This window comes from Spodoptera frugiperda, chromosome 10 (genome assembly GCF_023101765.2).
Source record: "Spodoptera frugiperda isolate SF20-4 chromosome 10, AGI-APGP_CSIRO_Sfru_2.0, whole genome shotgun sequence".
NCBI lineage: Eukaryota > Metazoa > Arthropoda > Insecta > Lepidoptera > Noctuidae > Spodoptera > Spodoptera frugiperda.
Window position 1 is genome coordinate 5,751,590 of NC_064221.1, and position 23,799 is coordinate 5,775,388.

The following is a 23,799-nucleotide window of genomic DNA, read 5'->3' on the forward strand; positions in this document are numbered from 1 at the left end:
TGGAGTGGTCTGTCACCGCCTTATGACGCAGACTAATGGCTCGGCTTGTTCTCGAGACCTTTAACAACAATATTGTGTTCCCGAGCCGGATTTTACGCCATAGTTTTGGCAGAGTCGGATTAAAACTAAAGAGCGCCCGTACACAAGGTGCGTCCCGTTTCCCCGTGCCTCAATGAACCAACAGATCATCACAGATGGGACTGTAGTAGAGCTGATGCCTGATACGGGACTACCTAGCGGTTTAACGGGGGCTCCGGCTCGAAAAGCAGGAGTAGGAACCGGGCGGTTTTTAGTCAGTAAGAGTCTGACACTCCCTCTAGCCTCGCTCAAGGTGGTAGAAGTCGTAAGATGATTGTCTCCCCTCAAAGAAAGGCAAGCACATCATGAGCGCCTTTAATTTATTTTGGCGCCGCCGTCACTACGGGCACGTGCGTCTCGCCGTCTCGCGGCGTATCGGCGCCCCTCAGTAGGTATCTTCTTGGCGCCCTAAGCAATTGCCTAGTATGGCTTAGGGATAATACGGTTCTGACTTTCGGTATGAGGGTCTTAAGCACATAAGTTTTAATCCGGTACTAATTTTCAAATGGAGAGGGTTGATAGCTGATATTCTATGCTGAGATGAGAGGTCGGATTTTGAGCTTCTTGCGGTTTACGTGCGGACATTTTGTGTGTGTGGTACTGATTTAGGTCGATTTTCGGGGTTCTGAAGTAATTTATCGTGTAAGCGCTGATTTTGCGGAATTTTAGTATGAAAACAAGTAAAGAAATAGTGTTAGGTTTTGACTAGTGCAGCAGTCTTTGTATTTTTTATCTCTTTCGTGAAGATTACAGTGATGCTGACATGTCTTTCTTGTTTCAGGTGACATATTCCTGTTACAACTTAGTACAGTTGGTAAGTAAACTGTTTTTATTTGCGTTATAACACCATCAACGTTGAATATGGTTTAATGAACTACGACATTATTTTCGTAAGTTTATGAAAACTAAAACGCTTAGAATAGTTATCGTTCTATTTTCTCCTACTCCAGCATTTTATAGTCTAGTCTAGAAAGTAGTTCAGGTTTTTATTATAGCTCTTCATATGTTTTCTAGATGTTTTATTGCTTAGGTTTATGCCAATGGCCTCTGTGAACTCAAAATTAGATTTAAATCGTTGTGTATATTCTTAGATTTTAGTTGTTTACCGAACTGTTTAATTTAGATGTGAAACTTGCAATCGTTTGTTTACTGTATTTATCAATGTAATTAATTACTCTTACGTTCGAACCTATAAAAGTGAATAATTCATTAATTTCAATCAACCGTTTGTTCCTAGTCATCTTCTTACCTCCAATAGTTCAAACAAAACTATTATTTCTAGGAAACCATCCGACTTCCGAACATTTTCCTATCCATTTTAAAGTGTTTTAAGGACACATCTTCAATCCACTTTATCCATATTACAAATCCATATCAATTTCTTTCAACTACACTTCTCCTAGTAAAACGAAACGATATCACAATAAAAACTACCCACTATACGAGAAACAACGCAATTATACCATGCAATATTCAGGCTAGAAGTTCGAAACTGAGCTACTTTTTGTTCAGCATAACCTAGAACATTCCCCTATGTAATTAGGCTCTGGCCCGCTAACCTATAAAAAGGGGTAGGCACTTGAACACGCGCGAGACCAAGATTGAGAGGACTTGGGTGGTGGTAGACATGTTAGAGAAAAAATTGGATGATTCGGTTCTTATCTAATAGTTGGTTTGATTTTTCTTTATAACTCACTAGTTTCTACCACTGTAGATGGTAAAATATCTATTTGATTTATCTATTAGTAGTAGCGCAGATTATTAGAAGTTTGATTAATTTCTCAAATCCTTTCTAAAGATACCACTTTTGATATTTCAGCCTTCAGAGTCTAGAAGTTGGTTTAGAAGTTTATTTTGTAATTGCCCAAAAACACAAGATACCTTTTGCTTTTTCAAGAGATAGAATTACGAAGAAGAATTTACTTTTAATCATCTAACAGAGTAATGTGTACTATGTATCATTTATTGAGCTAAACTTTTTAAATCGATTATTAAAAGATGACACCATTTTTTCGTTTTTGAATCGATTGTTTCCATTCCACAGCTGATGTCGAGACATAAGTCACGCAGTTCTTTGTGTCCTATTGAACGATTCGTCACAGATCCGATACGCTCGGATAACCGTTATTAAACAATGTGTCATGTCAACCGTTGTTTAGATTGCACTATGAGATAATAAAATGGGGGTGAAATACTTTTTATTCTGTGTTTAGTTAGAGGGAGGATCATGAAATGCGATTGTCCATTTTGTCCTTCCAAATATTTTGTTACTATCAGAGATTTTCGTCCTACCAAATATATCTTTTATCAAACAGACATTTTTTTCTTCACCATCAAAGTGATTTCCTAGAACGAATTCGGTTATATCATAGAATCATTCTATTCCAGTCTGTCTAGATGCCAGCCTGTCATTATCTGAGTCTAAAATTAATAATGGAGGACTAAACGGCTCTATAATTGAAGGTCCACTGATTGTACAGGTCAGCGGTACATCAAATTATGTTAAGTTTAATGGAGCGACGATTGTTAGTCATCCATTTGATCGTGAATAGTTCTATACGTAGATTTAGATACGTTGTTATGTTGTGACATTGTTGCAAGTTTGATAAAATGAGATTGTGTAAGAATATGTTTTATATTGCGTCTATTTATTATTGCTGATCAATAAATAATAAATGTAATTAAATCAGTGGGTTTTTACATCGATTGCCACCAATACGATGTATTTACTAAATACGGAATACTTGACTATCTTATATTTACTTTATTGGCATACAAGTATGAATTCGTGACATACAGCCATGATATACAGTAATATACTATAATGATGTCGTCCATGATTCCCATGGACGACTTCATTATAGTATATTACGATGAATGAGCTACGTCGCAACGAAGTATTTAACGAACTTAATTGAACGGTCATCTGTCCTCAAGAATTTTTATTAGATCAGCAATGGGATGATAGTCACACTGATACATTACTATTGTTCTAAAACTTATTCCTTGTATATAAAAGTTTTCATATACCTAGGTAGGTAATTATGGACGTTTGTTCGGCTTCCTAGCGAACATTATTTAGTCCTAATACGGCAGGCGGTTGGCCAATTCCCATTTATTGGCTCACTTCCAAAAGGTTGGGGCTCACAATTGTAGTTTTGCAAAAAATGCTACGATGTAACTACCTCAACAGCCTGATAGAACGACCGAACGTTTCGATGTGGAGAATGGAGTATTTTAATAACATAATTTCGAAGATCTAAGTGTACTAAACTCACCTGTCTTTAAGGCTTTACCCTGTTAACTTTTTTTTGACGATCTTTTTTACCTTTTTGCTGCCAACGTTTCGGATTATCTGCAAGTTATCTTTGATGTTGAGAGCCTTAAGATATTGATCTTAGTCGATCTTTAGCTCAAGTGTTGTCATTCGATCTTATGCTCGCTTCAAGTACCTAAGGGACGAAAGCCTGCAGAGAGCTTTGTTTTGCAACTAACCAGATTGTCAGCTCAGCTACCTAACCAAAGACAGTTGTAGCTCTATTGCCATCAGTAATTCAAATAAAATATAAGAAAACATCTCAATAATTACCTGACACATTGAACACCGTGGTGGTCACCGGTGACCAACGTTAGCCGAGGATTTGCCTTCAACAGTTTTCTATTGGCAGTCAAAGACTTAACCTTGATCTCAAAATGATTGGACTTCAATAAGTGTTTCTTGGTTCATCATTATGACAAGTATTCAGTAGTCTGATGACCTCATAACATACTCATCGGTTGTGCGAAGGTGTTATTAAAGTTGATCACTTTAATTATAGTTAGTGTAACAATACACAATGGCGAATACTTTGCAGAAGTTCACATGAGTTTTTTGCACTCGTACCCAAGATGCCGAAAGGCGACAAGTAAAGAATTTATCATAATATTTTTGTGTTTAAATGAATCATCCTTAAACTTACATAATTAAATTACTATTCCTTGGGTATCTTGTTGAACTGAATTAAAATCGTAATGTCACTTTAAATCACAGTCGTTTCGGTGATTTAAATGAAATATACATTTCACAAAAGTTTCTCCTGAAATGAAAATTGGTTTAATTGATGCTAATTCCATTTAGTCTGTAACGAAGAATAAAGGACAATGGTTTTCTAACTGTCCATCAACATCAACTACAGACACTAGCTGACGGAATCTCACCAATTATTCAATCAAATCTCCTGCACACGCAATGCCACTTTGTCATGTCCTCGGTTCTTCGTCAAATTCATCTTTCCTTATTTAATAAACCGCAACATCCGCAACATCACAAAGTTTTTTCATTTAAAGTCACCCTCTTCTATATGATACTCGTATGTAATTTTCTTGGCGTATCCATTCGCAATCTTTCCTCAATCTTTTACTCATTATTTATCATATAATGCACCGGTAAATGTAGCGGTTTGTGGTAGATTTGTGACCACTTCTTGCCATTTACCACCATAATGAGTTGTCATTATCACTACCGTAAAAGATAGCAGTATAGCTTAGGGATGGGAATCTTTTCATGTTATCAGATTGCAGATAACTCATAATGTTGGTGCGTGGTGTAACATTGAAAATTAGTAGTCATGAAGATTAATTGCTCTTTAAAAGATGGTCTATAAAATAATTTGAAATAAGTGTAACTAAAGATATGAACAAAAGTGTGGATACATCATGAAATAAAGATTTAGATTTCAGCCACTTCCCTACCCTCCTTTCACTCCTCTCTGTTTAAAGCTTTAAATAAATAAATAATGTTCCAAAAATAAAAAAATTGCATTACAAAAGTATAACACATCAGCCTCCAATTAGTCCATTTTCTGTTTATAAATAAACAGAAAAGTTCAAGTTCAAGTGTAAAACACTTGAAAAGTACAGTAAACTTATTCATTTCTACGCCTAAAATATTCCAGAAAGCTCAGTCATGCTTCACGGAAATTGCAATTTGTTTCACAAGACCCCGTCTCCAATTTCCACCTTTTTCCTTTGACTTTATATTAACTGAGTTTATTCTTCAACCTCGCGATGACTGACACCAGTTTAGCATAACTGCATTTTCTTTGCCTCATATAATTTTCATAATATCATAACTTGCTAAAGAGGTGTAACTAGAAAAAAAGATGGATGACAGCATTTATGACAGTAGTGCAGCTGGTAACATTATGAGGTACTTAATGTAAATGTTGCCATGTGCGTGGTTTTAGTAGTACTTATATGATCATCTTTTAATTTGCTTGGAATAGATCTAGTATTTGGGTTTAATTATAAAAAGTTGAGTGTCGTAAATGGTGAAAATCAAACGACAAATAAACTCTTTTTGACAAAAGAAGACTTTGAACGAATTTATGCAGTTTTGATGGTATCTTTTGTGATATCTCGATTGCGGTGCTTCAAACTGTATTTTTTAAAACAAAGTATAATAAAAACTACCAACTGCTGCACTTGGAACGAGCATTTGCATCAGAAAGCCCTATCAAAGCCACGCGGCATGTCTACGACATCTACTTATTAAAAAGTACTAACTAACAGCTGATGGCCATTATAGCTCGAACAATATGCTCCAACTACCGGAAAATAAAGCTTAATTGCCACAATTTAAAGTGCACAATGCAATGTTAAACCCAATGACGTGTGTTAAGGAGGATGCACATAAGCCATGATTAGTTGGCGCAAGAAAATTGTAATCAAACAAGAATGTATTGAAGAGGTCCACGTTAATCATATTTTATTCTAAGGACAAGAAGTGTGTTGAAATAAATCGATTTATCTGATTAATGACCTCCATGGATGAGGGGCTTGGATGCCTGACAGTTAATAGGAAAGAGCCAATATAACTAGCATGTATTTACAAGGATCCAGTCCTTAGATAACTTTGCGTACATATTATAGCGAAGAGAGCATAAAACTCAGGGTTATATCTTTGTAAAAAACATCTCCGCGAGATTTTGAAGTGGCATAATTTCTCATTTTCTTGATATGATAAATGTGAATATTTTGTGTTTGTATGTATGGTTGTTACTCAATCACGTCAAAATGGCTGAAGGGATCGGGATGAAATTTGGAACAGGGGTAGATTACGGTCTAGAATAACACATACTTTCTATCCTACACGGGCGAAACCACTGGCAGAATAATAAACAAATGGGGGCTGGGTATATTTGAAACACATTGATTGGTTTAATTTCACAGTAACAGTAGCTTTATTGGAAATCTGCACACTCCCTTGGCCTGTGAGCGAATGAATAGCCTCATTTGCCATTTGTTTGGTCTACCATTCCCACGGCATCGTGCTGCAGAGCGGAACAGGTCACTTCTTTCACCATCCCGCAGTACGGCTCAAATGTTTTGTGCGAATCCACGCGACACAGTTTCAATGCCGGCGACTAATTTACTATCGCGGTTAATGCGTTCTCGGTATTTCGCAAATACAGTTTTGTTTTCAATGAATTTGCGGGATTTATGTTATTTTTGTCGTTTTTGCTTATTTATTTGTGTTAAATGGGTGATGTAATTGTTGTTTGAATTTAGTGACTGGCTCGTATTCGTTGCTTAATATAACCCATTAGGTTTTCCGAATTAGTTGGGTTTTTTTAGTATCGTCCCTATACTGTTGTCTGTTCAAATTAAGTTAATAATTGAATGGTTATAATGATGACTGTTACAATTGCCTATTGTAATATGTATGAATTATTCTTTTTGAATGAGTATATCCTCATATTTTCGGTGTATTCTTCCTCAAACCATTGTCAAACTCAAATAGCACGATTTTTATATTACAAATTCTTCAATACTCTATCTATCAATACGGTACGTGACAAAATTACAGCTAGCTTCATGTAAACCCAGTGCAGATCGTTTCTCCGTCAAATGTGAAATGTTTTGCAAACATGTAGAATGTGTTGTCAGTAATACGAGCCGTCTCGTGTTTGATGTTGAAACAAGATCGTTCCGATCCACCGACGATACGGAACGTTCCTACAAATAAACGGTTAACGTAACAGGCAATCGCTTTACATTTTAATTGAATGCTTAGAAAGTTATGGGATGTGCATCCAGCGTATTTGTAAAGTAAACGAAATGTATTACATACATAAACTTTGGGATTTATCGGACAGATTTCGGAAAAACTTTGGTGTAAGCTTGTTAATTTAGAAGAGTAAACCTCATCAAAACAAAGCATTGATGAAAAGTTTTGCTTCGATGAAAATATTAAGTGACTTAATGCAAAATGTTTAAAGCAAGGCAAAGAGCATTGGCTCGGTTCAAGCCGCCTTTATTATGCAACTGATCCAGGTGTCGTGGCGTGGGCTTAGCTGGTGGGTGTGCTCATATCCTCGCCGTTCGGTTGCCCGATTCCGATTTTACCTTTTACACCGCGCTGTTAAAGGAGTTGCTTCCACTTCAACGTGAACATTATTCGTTTTCATTTCCTCTCCAGGAAACAATGTTGTCCGTTTTAAAACTTATCTCTACGTGCGCCTCAGAGTGGTTCGCATTTTATTTTACACAATTTAAAAAGAGCAAATTATTGTAAAAGGATTCCATATTTTTAGCGTTTATTGCCTGTTTATTGCACATGTGCTGCTAAAGTATCCGAGCTTTATATGATTGCCTAATGAAATCCGAGACGCTGCCGATGCGTTTCAATATGTCGATTTGCTTATTAAAATTACGCTTCATTTAGCGATCGAGTCGCGCGTGTGTTGTTGTCGGTGGAATTGTCGAAAATTTTCGCATTTGCCGTTTTGGTCACGTGACAGGAGCGGAGGCGGAAAGATCTGTTGTCCTGTTCCAGGAGCATCGATTGGTGTTCTCTGTTGTTGTTACGCGAGACGCGTCCTTGCGGCCTTGTGTTTAGGGTGTTTTCGCGTGTCTGCGCCGGGAGTTAGGTCGTAAGGTTTCGAGATGGTGTGGGCTCCACGCGGCCGGTCGCTCGCCGCAGTGCCACGCCGGTCGCCGGCACCACCGCCCGCGTCACTGCATCCCCTGCTTCGGGAATGTTCGTTCGATAACAGGCGTCGCGTTGCGGTAGGTTTCGAATGACGAACGTTCGCCGATGGTTTCAGCGTGCGAGTTGGAAAAACAGTGTTTTCAAAAAAAAGTGTAAAAAGTATAACAGTGTATAAAGTGCTGAATTTTTGTATTTCGCATATAACAAAGTTAGTGCATAGTTTAGTGTGTGACGGAAATTCAAAGTTTTACGCATTGGTTTGTTTAACTTTTGTTATAATTTTCATAATAACTCTTATTTCCCCGTGAACAGAGAATAATTTTGGAACGTTTAACTGAGAGTTTTTAATATTTATTACCATGAAAAGAAAAAGAGTTTCACTCGGAATTCGTGCGAATATTTTTGGCTAAGTTCCCAGGATGTCTTTGGTAATTTAATAAACCCGTGTTTCGGTCGAAAAACGTTTTTAAAAAGCAGCCTCATTTATTTATAGTAAGCTATTGCTTGGGAACATTTTTCAATATTAGTTCTACGTTTTATAATAATTGTAAGTAGCTTATTTCTTTTATCAAATTAGAAGCTTGTCGGCAGTTTATTATACTAATTAATAACTTGTCTGACAAATAATTGAATGTTTACGCTTTGTTTTGGCTAATTTGTAGCAACTTCCAACTTTGTTAATAATATTGAAATGTTCTGAATTTATAATGAAGGACCCAAGAGGAACTTTAACTGGGCATTAAATTTTGACGAATAACGTTTGCAGCAGATTAATTTATATGCGAATATAGTAATTAATAAACGTGTATTTATAGGTAAATGCATTAATTGTTTGGAGCGCAACGAGTCATAAGTTAATTTTATAACATAAATCTTATGTAATTAGTTATTATTGTTAGGTTATTTCCTTGAATTAAGACCTTAGTAACTATTATATGGCAAACTTCCTAAATTATGCATCTTTTTTTGTATACAACTCTAAGAGGTTATGTACTGTTCTTTTTTTTTACACAGCCAACAATATGGCGGTAATGATAAGGGTATTATTCTGCCAATTAGCGGTGTTATGCAGTTTAACCATAGAGGTTGTTATACGCCTACGTAGGCGTTGTATAGATATTTCGAGGCGTATCGAGGTTTCCGTTCTTTTTTATAATTCTGCTATTATCAATTACGTAAATAACTGAACTGCAAAATAATCGTGATTTTTAATGTAAATGTTTATTGTTTTACAAAACTAATTATATACAGAAAAAATGGATTTTGTCGCCTTTAAAATATGACAGTCATTATTTTATTTTATTTTGTTGATTGTATGACATGATACATATCTCATATTATAATTAGTTCGCAGTAAAAGGTTGCTGTAATATTTATATTTTATTATTCTTAAATCTGCAATTTTTATCAGCAGCCATCTTGTCCTGTTCAATTTGAGAATGGAACGCCAGAAATACGGAATTCAAACTTAGGTACGAATTTTTAAAAAGGGAATTAAAGTGTTTTAAGTTCTTAATTTGATCAATAGTTGGTGGCATCACCAGTAATAGGGTAGAAGGCTAATTTTTATTGTAATGTCCGACTAATAATAGATTTTTAATTTTCATAACCCGTTATCATGCCTATTGCTTTAGTTGTTATAATTAAGACCTGTATTTAACCTTAACGTGCAAATAAATATTTTGAGTTTGAGTTTGAGTTTGAATAAAACTTTAAAATGCATCTATTACGAGGATATCTATTTTATATTAATCAGGCATATATCTACGACCTTGAAACTATGTTTTCCTTTTTAACGTTTATCACTGTTAGGTACCTATATGCTTATTATAGAAGGTGCTAATTAATAACAATGCTGATTTATCCTCCAATGTCATAATATATAGCACGTTTTTATCATCGCTATAGGTACATAATTGCATTTATAGTTTAGTTACTAAGCAATATAATAATTATGTTCTTTCGGGCTTCCTACTACACATTATACAAATAAATGATCATTTGTTTATTGTTAATGGTTTTCATATTTATCAACGAATTAACAGCTTTAAAACTATGGTGACGTTTAAATCTCCTTTGACTAAAACACCCTAAGCTTTTAATTAACGTTTGTGGTGGAACAGCTGCTTTCGTTATTTGTAACACGATTATTACTTATCTGTGGATTACGTCAATTTGTTTTGACAGCTGTCATTTTAATTTGATTAGCTGTCAATTTTATCTGGTAGGGTGGGAATTGGGATAGATGATTAAAGAATCGTGTTTGGATGATGAAAACGCTAGTTGATTAGATATTTGTTCTGGGCTAATAATAGTTCTTAATAAAGTCGTAAAAATAAATAATTTACAACGTTCTATTAATATACCTAAACAGTTTTATTTCGACTGTTTTTTATTATGTTTCATCAATCAATAGTAATTCTGTTGATAATTAATGCTTGATATAAAGCTTAAGATATAATCAATTGCTTTGAATGTCATCGGTAAGTGTGATAATATGACACGATGACACAAAACATAGCCTTGTTATTATAAAACTTTTTTAAATTGACAGTTATGTTCCGATGACGTATCTTCTAGTGTCAATGTTTGAATTTCGAAGTCATAACATGTTATAGATTATAAATATGGTGTCTGTAATCGATTCTTATTGAAATAGTGTCTGAAGATAAATTTAAAAATGTTTAAACAGAATTACTTGTACCTTGTAGAGATATTAGTTACGGAAAAAACGAATTTAGAGGGAGCACACTGCTTTTGTATACTTTTTCACTAATATTGTTATTGAAATACAAGTAATTGTTTGAATATTGCAGTTATTGTGGCTACTTCACAAGTTCCTCATCGTCCTTTTGTAACGGTTGACTATAATTTTATGATAACTTTTATGAGACATACAAAATTAATTTAGTATAGTGACAATCGTTGCGTCGTGTGTCGCAGAATGCTACTCATTAATACCTATGTGCCTCTAGCATAGCTTGAAACTAGTCGAGTTCCGTCAAACAGTTACGTGAGTAAGACGATAACATAAATTTCAAATCAGCCTTTTAAATTTGAAACCATCCATTATTTTTTCGTAATGAAACCTACTTATAGGTATGCAGTACTTACCTAATTGTTTTCTGTTTTACCAAAAAAATGTAATAATGTTAACATTACACAATTAAAATTGTTATAACAGAAATAATAAATCATGGAGCTTTTCAGTAGCATACCGGGTATCTAACTCCCGCGGTGGGTCAATGACCTCCGCGTGGGATACACTATGTCATATCGCGGTTTTAATACCTAGGCACATATTGTTGTATTTTTAGTTTATAAATGATATTTATTTTTGCAAATAGATTAGAAAATAACACCTTTACACGTTAAATGATTTAGAAGTCTATAATGGTGGCATTTTGTGATTCAATCGGTCTTTTATTCTCATCTCATTTAGCATGGAATTAAAAGATGTTGTCTATGTATATTATTGTGCTTCATTCGAAGCTACACTTTGGAACGAGCACCTAATTTCACTGACAGACAATTATTGATTCTTTGTTGACATTTCAGAAGTAGGTACCTATTTATGGTTTAATTGGAATAAATACATTTATTTATTCCAATTAAACCATAAAATTATCTTAAAACTAATCTACAAGACGGACATTAAAAAAAAATTAGTCATCTACCCTATTATGTTCGATTGAACTAACCAAACACTATACAAAGCTCTATTGTTATAGATCTACTTAATTTTTCACAAGTCAACTTGGACTAGCGTATACTTTTATATTATACGTTCATTCATTAATCAAGTTGCGAAAACAAGAAGTATTAATATTCTAACAATAAAGTTTTACAGCCTACAGTGTTGAGCGGAAATCTCAGCCATTACTAAATTGTATTCTAGCCCCGGAGGCAGGCGCCATTTTGTAATGGTGCATCCATTTATTATAATAAGATATTATTTTTAATATTGTCTATCATGTTTTGAAAACTTGTTTATAGTTACGAAAAGGCAATTTCTATTGAAATTGGTTCATTATTTAATGGCGGCGATTGCTTACCATCAGGCGATCCGTCTGCTCTTTACGACTGTTTGTTTACCGGCTTAAAAAAAAAAGATATGAACATTGTTGTTTTAATTTAGGTACATTTCTGTTAATTTATTTATTTTACGCTGCTTTATAATCATAGGTGGACTTAACGCCGTATGCATTATCTACCAGTCTACTCATTCTTGTTTATAATTTGATTTTGAAAACCTTACTTTGATTAAACTTGTATTTTAAACATAATCATCGTATACCCATTTAGTATAGTAATATTTGAAATGATCTATAATTATAATAATAAGTATATGAAGCACATATTATATGGCCTACTACGGTCGTATTTGCATGACGGTTACCTAACCCTAAATTGGCAATAAACGAGTTTTTAAAGCTCTGCTTCTGATATAAGCGGCCTTGTGGTCCTTGACCAGGTATTGGCAAACTTGCAAGTTATAATGACAATTACACCTTTATGTCAACAACATAAAAGTTATTTTCGTAATTCGTTTAATGTGCAGTTTGTAGCTCAGGTTATATGAAACTTTAAGTAAGTTAGGCCAATAAGATTAAATTGCAAGGTGACATTATTTTAATAATTACATTTTCTAACTAAAGGATGCACAAATAACAGGAAAAGAAAGCGATGAAACTTCTTAGTAAAAAAACAAACACATAAACATATTACCTCCTCCCTTTTTTGAAGTCGGGTAAAAGGTAACCTATAAGTAGATGCATAAAATTGCGTAAAGGAACATGCATAATATATTAGAAAAAACGGTCTAATTGCGTGTTAAAATTATTCACAAGAAAAATAAATTATCGGCTTTTCATCGGTCATTTATCAAATTCAGTTCAGCAGTTTTAGCGATCTCAGCAACAAATAGCATCACTTTAGCATTTCAGACATTAGGTAAGATTTGACAAGGCAATTACAATGCACGTTACCAACTCCCGGTCTATGTTTATTATTAGCTAATATGCGTTGATGAATCATTCATGATTGTAGCTCTCAGTTCCAAAGCACGGCTTACTAGACAGCGCGGGCGGGGGCGTGATCACAGCCTTCCACAGATTATATAAAGCATTCATTTTCAATTTTCCGCACACAAAATGGCCGCTGTTGACTCTATGAATTGTTGCTTTAGTTATTAATAACTGGCGTTGTAATGAGAAGGTTGTTTGTTGGTTTGTTTAAATTGTTGGCTAGAATTATAAATGAGAGTTTTTGAGTATGGTAGGTAATAATTTTACAGTCTAGGGAATTTATTGCTAGGCAAACAAGCTCCTTGTTGCCAGTGTTGTTTAAGAATCGTATAATTTGTTCTTAGCTTTTATATGTTGATGTCAACTATAGGTGACTGTTGTTTTCTAGTCACAATACGGTGTTTAGATGGTATTGTATGTTAAATTAAACCTGTCGAAGTAACTATAACTACAGATAGAGGTAAGAAGGCAACTTTTTTTTTAATTTTTAACTTTAAGAGAAAGTAAGTGGTCGTTGGTTAATTGAAGTCTCACATCAAACGTAATTTATTAAATTAACATCGATTTTTTTAAGTAATATTCCATGTATTTCTCGATCGCATACCGGATTTCCAGTTTGGATTCCCAATGTGACTCTTTGGAAGCACTTAAAAGACGCCATCAGCAAACATTTTTTCACTCGGACTGCTATTTCTACATTGTACGAAAAGCAACAATCTATCTCTATTCGTTACTAAAAAAGCTATAACAATACCATATTCTCAATTACATTCCAAATTCGATATTTGAATAAAGTCGTTACATACCTACTAACTGGGCTATAAACATTGCGGTGCCACATTTGCATGACAACGGTCGTCGGTCGTCGGTCGGCGAGCCCATTCAACTGAGTCTGTACGTCCAAATTGAAATTCGGCCTTCGTCCTTAGCCCTCACAAACAAGACTACAGCCATTTTTAGCCTCCGGTCCGTCGAGCAACGTGACATCATCGGAATTGATGTCAGAAATGCAGTTATTTACGTCGAAACGACAACGGATTATTGTGTCGTATCGCTTTTTTATACTCGTGCATAACACGCGAATGTACTTACTGGATTAGTAATACCTACCGCTAAGAGATAAACGCTCCTTTCTGTGAAAGGCCCACGTTCAACGCACCCGGCCACTTAACCTTGCCAACGTCAAAAACCTGTCAAAAGTGTCAACAACACTTAGAAGGAAAATCTGTCTTCAGCACGTAATTTCTATTTCCGATAAATATCCTCCAGTATTTTTCTTATCCTTACAATAAAACAAGATGGAGAATATTTAAAAATATTTACAGCGATGCTGAAGTTTTCTTCTGCGCCGTCTGCGGAGTTCTTTGTGGATTAAACTTTGATCGGGCCTGTAATCCACTGGATTTACTGTGTTACGAGAACAAGTATTGTCTTGAAGATTTTCTCCCTTTGTGAACTTTTATAGAATTCCATTATCTATTGTTGTAGGAGTTTGTTGTTTACGATAATGTATTAGCACGAAATTAATGTTGTCTGCTCCACTTTCGGCTCAATCACCATTTAGTTCGGCGATCAAAATGTTTAATTTTAATTAGTGTCGGAATGCTCGGCTAAGCTCTGGGTATTGGACCGCTAACGAATCGTTAAACTCCCAGCTATCGGGTAAATCAGTTCTGTCGCCGTCGATAAGCTGGCTACAAAGGTTGTCTTGATAATATACGTATTTGTCGTTTGCCGATCCCCTTCGACCTTACGTTATCTGTATCTATTGCCGGCACGAATTTGCATATGAACAGTCATCGGATTGGATAGAACGGCACGCTTTCGTTGTACAGGCGTGACCGACAGCCATGCCCAATATGTTCTATTCAATATACAATTTCGCTTTTAGTTACAAAGTAAGCTTGAAAGTATGTCAGCGAAATACCCCGGAATTTTAAGTCCATTTAGCAAATGGCCTTTTTCCCGTCAACACTGTGATTTGTATTTTTGTTGTTAATTTCACAAACTGGTGTTCATCTCAAACATTCGAATGGCTGTAATTATAGCACTTACATTGTTCAAGTATTTCTGGAATGACCGCTGCCATTTTCACCTTTAAGCAGGTGAGAATTAAGTTCGTTTCCGCTGTCACAAAGGCTTCGTGCAACTACCGTTTGTTTCCTGTCCCTAATTCTATAGCTGTAATGAGCATTCGTGTTCACGTCCGTTCTCTGTAATTTGCTAATTATCCTGTCGCTTGCGAAATTGCCCTTTAGCGTATTACCATTGCAGTTTGAAGTTAAGCTATCGGAGAGAACCGATGTGCCTAGAAAGGTCTATCGTCCTTTAATATCTGTCCACATTGATAATCGTGCAGTCCTAGAAACTTACTAACGAGCGAAATAACGGTGTTATTGCTGTACGTAAATCTAAGTAGCTATTGGCTGGCCTTCAGTGAGATACCATCTGTACCAATTGTGCAGTTCTCTATTCCCACGTACCTTCGACTTGGAACATCTGGTCTTATTATACTCACATTTCTACCAAGTTTAATGCAATCTTGCAGTGAAATATGCAAGTAGCTTCGCAATTCGACGTCTCAAAGTGGAAAAGTAAAAGATGCTTTTCTCAGATGAATTTTTCAACGCCTTATATTTCGGATGCATATTGAAATAGGTTTGGCTTTGCACGTTGCTGCCTCGAAAAGCGAACACGTTGTCGATGCGGACGTAGGACTTCATACGTTCATACGTTTTTAAATAAAGGTCTTTTGCATTTAGATGCCTTGGTCTGGAGTCCGTCTACTACTAAATTTGTGAATATATTCTTGGAAGTGGTTCGTTTTTGTATGAAACGTGGCAGTTCCAATAATCGTTAAATGTAGACCGATGAATACGACTCAAGTCCAACCTTTTTAGATAGCCCGTCTGATTACTTGACACGGGTGTATAGAGTCCCGAGCGGTTCGGTTTGTTTTTCCCAATAAATTGCTTGTGTACCGTGATTTGAGACTTCTGTTTGCTTGTTATATCGAAAAAAGGTTATCGTATTGATTTTGGTTAACTTATCGGGAATTTTCGTGGATTGAGGTTGAATTGTAGCGTTATGACGTGTATTCAATGGTAGGTTTTCATGGAATTCTTTTTGAAAGAGTTGATTGGATAGGTGTGGTAGGTACACGTCTGAAACCAATTTCTGGATTGACATGAAAGGGGCTTTTGTAGTTTAAATGTAAGGCAGTTGACGCCAAAACAGTTCTTAATCAATATTTTTTCATATAGGTACCTATATCTCAAACATATATTGTAGTAACCTAAGTATAGTTTTCACCAACTTTCAGAATGAACTTACAAAGTAGAAAAGCTGATATAATTGCTTTTGTAGGCACTTTGTCAAAGTCAAAATTATTTATTTCAAATAGACCGCGAAGGTACTATTAAACGTCAAAGCAAATATTACAAATAAAAAAACCAAAATGTCTGTTTGTCGGTCAGTCCTCTAGTTAGTACATAGCTATAAGCCGTAAGCAGTCTAGTAGCTATTTAGATAATTCCTTTGAATGCAGGAAAACAGATTTTTATGTAAGTGTTAAGTAGATAACAAAACAGTCGGGTAACACGGGCCAATCTTTAATTTCTTCGTTGAACTCGAAGACAGAGCGTTTATTACAAGTGTTCTTCAACAAAGTTCCTAGACTACGCAATGTAATTACAGATAATGCCTACAAAATAGCTCGTGTTGAATGCGCTGTGAAATTACACTTAAGTTTGACAGTCTCTTAACGAAATATCGCAATAGGTAAGTCAAGTCAACATGTTTAGGTGATTGGGATATAATAAATAACGCTATGAACATATGCGTTGTATAACAAAGCCATAGAATGATATTTAGCAATAAAATATGTCATTGAATGACAGTGATAGTTTGGTAATTGACATTTGAAAGTGCACTTTTTGCGTTGATATTAGTTGTCCATTTATTTTGTAAACGTTTTCCCATACATAAGACTTTCTCCTGTGTCGTAGGTGCGTTTACAAACATACAAGTTCACATACATATGAAAACCAGATCCGAAACAACAATTTGTGGATTACACAAATAGTTGCTAAGTGCGGTTGCCCAGCCAAAATTAAATACATAACTTTAAATCATACTAGAACGTTAGTGAGTGCCATCTTCTGTATTTTATTTCTTTCGTGAAGTAAACTTGTAAGCAAGAGCCCACATAGACAATATCAATTTGAAAACGCAAGGCATTTTTTTTAAATCTGCTCTGCCATTAAAGCGCATTACTTGCAGTCCTAAGGCGCTACGTTATAGCCTCAAATTACCAGCCATTACAGACCTGTTCATAATTGGCCTAACTTGAAAACAAACAAAGGACCTACCCATTAGTTTACAAACAGGACCTCGCTAACAAATCCTGCTATTACCTGTGTTAATCCGATTCCTTTAATTTTCACCGGTGAAGAAGAAAATTCTAGAACGTGTTCACTTATTTTGTAGGTATGGTCTGCCAAATTGGAGTTGCGTTCAACCTAGCGGGTTTACCAGGGCTCCGGCTCAACAAGCAGGAGCAAGAACCAGGTGGTCTTTAGTCAGTAAGAGTCTGACACTCCCTCTCGCCTTGCCCAGGGCGGGAGAAGTCGTTGGATGATTTACCCCCCTTAAAAACGGTCTGCCAATAGAATCTACCTACTTCGTTATGGTTAGCGTATACTGTACGCGATGTTTTCAAACTACAGCCATGTTATATGTGAGGAAGAATTCTAGTAGAATTTTCTAGTGGCTCTTCTGTTCAAGATCGATCGCGGAAATTGTTTGTTCATTATTTGATCGGTAATGTGCTACGGGAATGCAGTACTGTTTTGTTAATAAAGAGTTTATAAATTATCAATGTATTAGATATTTTAAGGTTGATTTCTTAAAGTTGTATTAAGTTGCAATTATAAGTAGGTTCTATCAATGGCTAAATTATAAAATACGATGTACCTAATCCACTTTAGGACATAAGAAAATGGCGTCTAAGCGAATAACACCTATTATATTCCACTCACAATATCGATCAACAGCTATTTTTAGTGCCAGGTACTTTCCAGACTAATTAATCTTAGGTTATTTATTATCCTAAATATTTACTTGTTCTCCTACGCAATATAAAACAATACTTGTATCCTTATAAGAAGTTTCTACTACACTTGCCCATACTACACTAGCCCAGCGTCGTAGTGTCGGTGTGATTCAACGTCACTCGGGCTTAAGCACGTGCGCGCCTAATAGAGAGAAATGGCCTGGTGGGATGTAGTTTTATTAATCATTGTTCTATACATATATACTACAGTCTTATCATCACCAATACCTTTTATTACTATTATAACGTGAGAAGGCTCACGTGGGACGAACGTACTCGAGTCAATAGGAAGTGCGATCTAATTAAAATGGCTTATTTATATTATGTCCGTGCTAATTGGATCCTACGTTATTTAGGTGTGGATAATAATATCCGTGGCTGGTATTACCTATACACTATTTATATTATATTGTCGCTTTTACCTCCACGTGGATTGTTGTTGTGGAGATACGGATACCCACTGGGTTCCACTCAAATAGAGTACACGCTGCGAAGAGGGTTGATTGAATAGAAATGATTACCAAATTGTTTGTTTAGGAAGGCATTATTTACGAAAGAAGGTAATATAAATAGAATAGACACGTTTTCCTCCAAGAAAGCGGCTATAAACAAGTCGTTCAAAGTCTAAAATGTTAGTACACTTCTGAAATCGAGTTCACTAAACCTATTACGAAGCTTTTGTCTCACTTTTTGGTCGTTCCGTAAGCGGCCACGGGCAGGCACGGTTGGTATTCGATCTATCGAGACGCCGCTTTCCCGAGTCATCCAGGAAATGAATTTAAGAAGGAACTCAAACGATTCTCGACTCCAAATCGAGTTAAGTTACGAACAAAACGTCTCGGAACGTTCTAGAAAACCCTTTTTGCTTTAGTAGCAGTCTGAAAAGAGTTGGAACTTCAACTCGTTCAATCAACAACTTTTATTTGATTAATTTGTGGAGTGTGTAGCGTTGGTGAAGTTCTAGAGAATATTGTGGAATATTTCGTGGTTTCTTTGAGTTACAGTTACCTTATAATTGGGAATGGGAACAATGTTATATCAAAAAATGTATTTGCAAACTGAGCAATCAGTTCCCCGGAGAAAGTTTCCTTTTCATAGTGAATTACTTCCATCGCTCGTCTTTCGTCTGTGGTTCGCTCAGGTAAGTTAAGCTCGGTCTCCACTGTAGTAATTACGGCAAATTGCTACCATTGTGCTACCGCAGTCTACCGATTATGCCGCGTCGGGGCTCTACTGAGTTCTAATGAAATCTCTGCTTGATTTCTTTATTTGTTTCTAGAATGAGATCACATTTTAAATGGTTTTCTGTCCCGTTTTCAGTTTGTTACGGGAGGGAAATTGCAGTATTCATGGTTGAATTTGTCATTTTAATTAGGATTTATCTAATTACATTTTGCGTGCATATAAAAAGTGTGTTTTTAGTAAGAGTCAAATCTATTAGGAAAGGATTTGTAAAACAATAAGAAGCTAGATTTATGAAATATCTATTTATTAAAAACCGCTTTACATGCGCAAATATTTTCTAAAATCGATTCTAGGATGCTTAGCGCAATGAATAACAAGATCGATTGATTGGAACAATTCTTGGAACCATTAAGTTCTCATCAGATCGTCATTCATACACCTACTTATAGCTTAAACAAATTGGACGAAACACCACTTGACGAAAGCACCAATTAGAGCCAACAATGCCGTTTCAGTCGGCGTAAATGAACACGGCACATCGGTATTGTTGGCCAACGGGACCCCAACTTTCCAATACTTTTTCATATGAACTGTGAACAAATGTTTCGACCAATGTTTGTTCAACGTTCAATAAATTACTGGTTTTATAACAAATTGGTAGCCTTTTTGCAGGTGAACCGTAGTGTTGTTGGTTTGAAGGGAAATGGAAATATTTTTACAGCCATTTTCAGGCGCTGCAGTGTAAGAATTGTTTGTTCAAAATAAAAATGGCGATGTGTGTGCTGTTTTTATCAATGGCACAAACAATTTTTTGCTTGTATGGCATTGGCGTGCAATTTTATAGAAAACTGCAAGATTTTTTTTATTGTATAAACCGGTAAACAAGCTGATGGATCACCTGATTCGAAACACCAGAGGACTTTTGGGGGTTAGGAATTTAAGGGTTGTTGGGGAATCGGGGATTGGGATAGGGGGTAATTGGGCTTCCGGTAACCTCACTCGTCAACGAAACATAACGCAAATGTTGTTTCACGTCGGTTTTCTGAGGCCTTGGTATCACTCCGGTCGAGCCGGCCCATTCGTGCCGAAACATGGTTTTCTCACACTTTATACACAGATCTTTTCTATATAGGAAATATGGGATTTCATTTATATTATAAATACTTTTATTTATTTAGATCAATAGCCATTGTTATGAGTTGCATCTATTTCTTTTTTGTCTGTTAATCTAATGAACTATTGTGCAACCTCAAAAGTGACAATAAAATACCCAGGCTTTGTCCAGGAAAGTACAATTTATGGTAATTCTGCCAATGTTTTCAATTTATGATGTTTTTATTGTCTATCCGATGGGCCCTCATCAGATCAATTGGTTTCTTCCTGTGTTATACTGACCATAAACTTAATAAGTACCTATAGCATCAGCTTTTGTTTACTAAACGGCATGTTTCGAGCCATTGTGTCCAACAATCAAGATTTATTATTACTGTTCTTGATCTGATTGGTTTTTTTACTACACTCCTATTGTTGATAATATCGGAAATGGATCTTTACTAATATTCCAACTATAGCATTTTTCAATTTATGAAAATAGCTTCTTCACACTTTTCCTATATCATCATCATCATTTTATTAGTGGGTACGAAGGCTAGAAAATTACTGGCGCTTTCTTTCATAGCACGTGAGGCAAAACTAACTTAAATGGGCTACAAATTAATATCAAGTTGATTTACTTTATTCAATAACTTTATTGTTTTTTTTTAATGACTGTACGAAGTTCTTACTTAATCATAGTTTAAGAAAAGTTATGTAAGGTTCCTCTATCATACTAAAAGATAATCATAAAAAAAACCAGAAAGATTTAAATTCATACGAATCTTATTCCCATCACAAATGAACGACTTTCCAACATGCTAGTTTGCCGACCAAGCTTCATAAATCCGCCATAACTCGGGGTTCATAGCATGCAGTCTTCTGCCGGATTAAGCCCATATTTTTCGTGGCAAACGTGCCGTATCGTGCACTATATTCCAGCCAGCTTTTCAACATATCTCTTACATATTTTGTGTCTATTCCACGAAGGAGGTATGTTTTTTTTTTTTTTTTTTTTTGAGGGGGGAAAATCATCCAATGACTTTTCTCGCCTTGGGCGAGGCGAGAGGGAGTGTCAGACTCTTACTGACTAAAAACCACCCCGTTCCTACTCCTGCTTTTCGAGCCGGAGCCCCGGTAAACCCGCTAGGTAGTCCGCAGCTCCGGATCAGGCATCAGCCCTGTTGGGCCCCATCTGTGGTGGTCTGATGGCTCTTTGAGGCGCGCGCGGAACGCGACGCGCCGCACGCACGGGTCTGGTTCTGTTCGGGCGGTGAGCTACCCTTGCTCGCCGTCCGCAGGCCCGCACTTACGGTGGCCGGAGATCGTCTCGGGATCCCCTACGCCCGGAGTGTCATGTTAGCTGTTACATTTACTGATTGGTCCCACTGTGAATCGCTGCCTTTAAAGGATATTGTAGACTTCATATCTTCATTTCTTATTTGGTTTCCTATGAATGTTGGCGTAAAATTGAATTTTCGCAATGTTAACATTGCTTGATGTTGTATTTGCTCTAGCTATGAGGTTTGGTTTGAGTTTTACACTTATAGTGCTTTTCCACCCGTGATGTGCTATGCTACGTTACTGTGGGTGCGTTTGGCTTCCACCAATCATATTTATTGGTACACATAGCTTAGCGCTGGTGGATACGGGCTCAACTAGTCTATTTTTTTTACAAGGAAAGACGTGTGCTATGGATAGCTTCCCTACTATCGATATATCGAGAGATACTCGAGATGCGCATCTTCCTCGCACAGCTACATAGCTTAGTATCAGTAGAAATGGTCACATAGTTTCACAGCCTAGTTATTACACCTTTGTAGCATGGCTACATACCACATCCTATGTTGGGACTTCTTAATAACTATAATCTTAATTTCTTTTGTTTGGTTTTTCTGTATTGTTATAGTTTGTTATATTACCCTGTTGTTATTGTTCTCACAAATTGGTGTTATTAAATCATATTTTCCTTTCTTCCCATTTCTGTAAATAAACTCTTCTTTAAGCCGGGTACAGACTGACGTAATTTAATATGTAATAATGTAACACGCAATGAAAGTTACATGAAACTAAAATTGCAATCACTCTAGTCTGTAATATTGTAGCGCTAAAGTGTAGCGTGTTCATTTTCAACAAGTTTAATATTTGCTACAATTTTACTCTCTTAATAAAAAGTAGTTAGTATGGCGTGCCGCCACAAATATGGGAGCAATTGTCGCTCTAATCGCCTCGAGCGTTGTCGGCGTGTTGCGAGAAGATTCTAACATATTAAATTTTCTTGATCATATTGCGTTTTATTTACTTCGCCACAATTTTGTAGGAAAATAACACTTATCGCGAATAAAATAATAACGCTGAGCCACAGACTTACCTTAATGCTGAGTTATTAAAAAGTGCTTTACGGTTATTTGATTTCTTTACGTGTTGAATTTCATTTTGTTAGCATAATTTATCACAAATATAATCATGAACTATTACCTAATTAACTCTTACCTTCAGTGTCCCTATTTGCGGTTTTTATTTATTTTAATTACTTATACCATTTGTTCTTCCCAATCCATTCTTCCATAAGTTCCCCTTGACAAACATCCAACCATTTATTCTCAATATTAGTAGTCCCAGTGGGATTCCCTTTCACTTACATAGAATGGAAGCTTCCAGAAACATCATTTCCTAAACTAGGATCATCCATTATGCCACGTTGTGCTATTATTCGAAGTTTGGGAGATGAGAAAAAGGTGTTTAATGTTATCGTTATTCGTTTTTCTTCAGTAGCGGTTGTAACTGCTATTTATTGGGTCAGTTTCTCCTGTACCCGGACTTTGCTGGATAGTTGTGGAACTTTTAAATTATAAGTTATTGTCGAAGTGTGATGTTATTTGTGGTAGCTTTTAGTGCGTGGAAGGAGTTATTTTAGGAGTTTTTTACGCTAAAGTAGTAGTGTGTGTATTCAAGTTTTTTAATAAATTGATCTAATTCATAACCGATTTTAGTTCATTCCCGTCTTCTCCGACAAATATGGTTTGAATGAAATAGACACCGAGATGTATAGTTTGAATGGAATACGATGTTTTGATGATGCGTGGCATAAAAAATTAATTAAAAATATTTCGGGGACAAATAAAAATTTTGTTCTCATTTTCCCCTGAATTTGTAATCAGGAAAAGGTAAAGGTGCCACGAAAACCCAATTTCTCCCCTCTGTGCAAAAACATGTGGGAGAATATAGGAATGCGAGAACAAATTCAGAAAAAAGACTAACTTCAGCAACGGTGTGTTCTGAAAATGGTTATCATCTATCTCGAAAGTCTAGACGTAAAGTCAAAGGGGGCT

General features: G+C 35.9%; 1 protein-coding gene across 3 annotated transcripts in view; it reads left to right on the forward strand.

Moving 5' to 3' along the window:
- LOC118277302 (focal adhesion kinase 1) overlaps positions 1-23,799 on the forward strand; it is a 175,868-nt gene that overhangs the window by 3,755 nt on the left and 148,314 nt on the right. For 2 of the 3 annotated variants that reach the window (XM_050696634.1, XM_050696638.1), the window contains exon 2: positions 860-892. The gene's annotated coding sequence lies outside the window, so the exon portion shown is untranslated. Of the gene's footprint in view, positions 1-859; positions 893-8,036; positions 8,308-23,799 lie in introns of those variants that run through there. The other variant, XM_050696633.1, reaches the window with a different exon arrangement.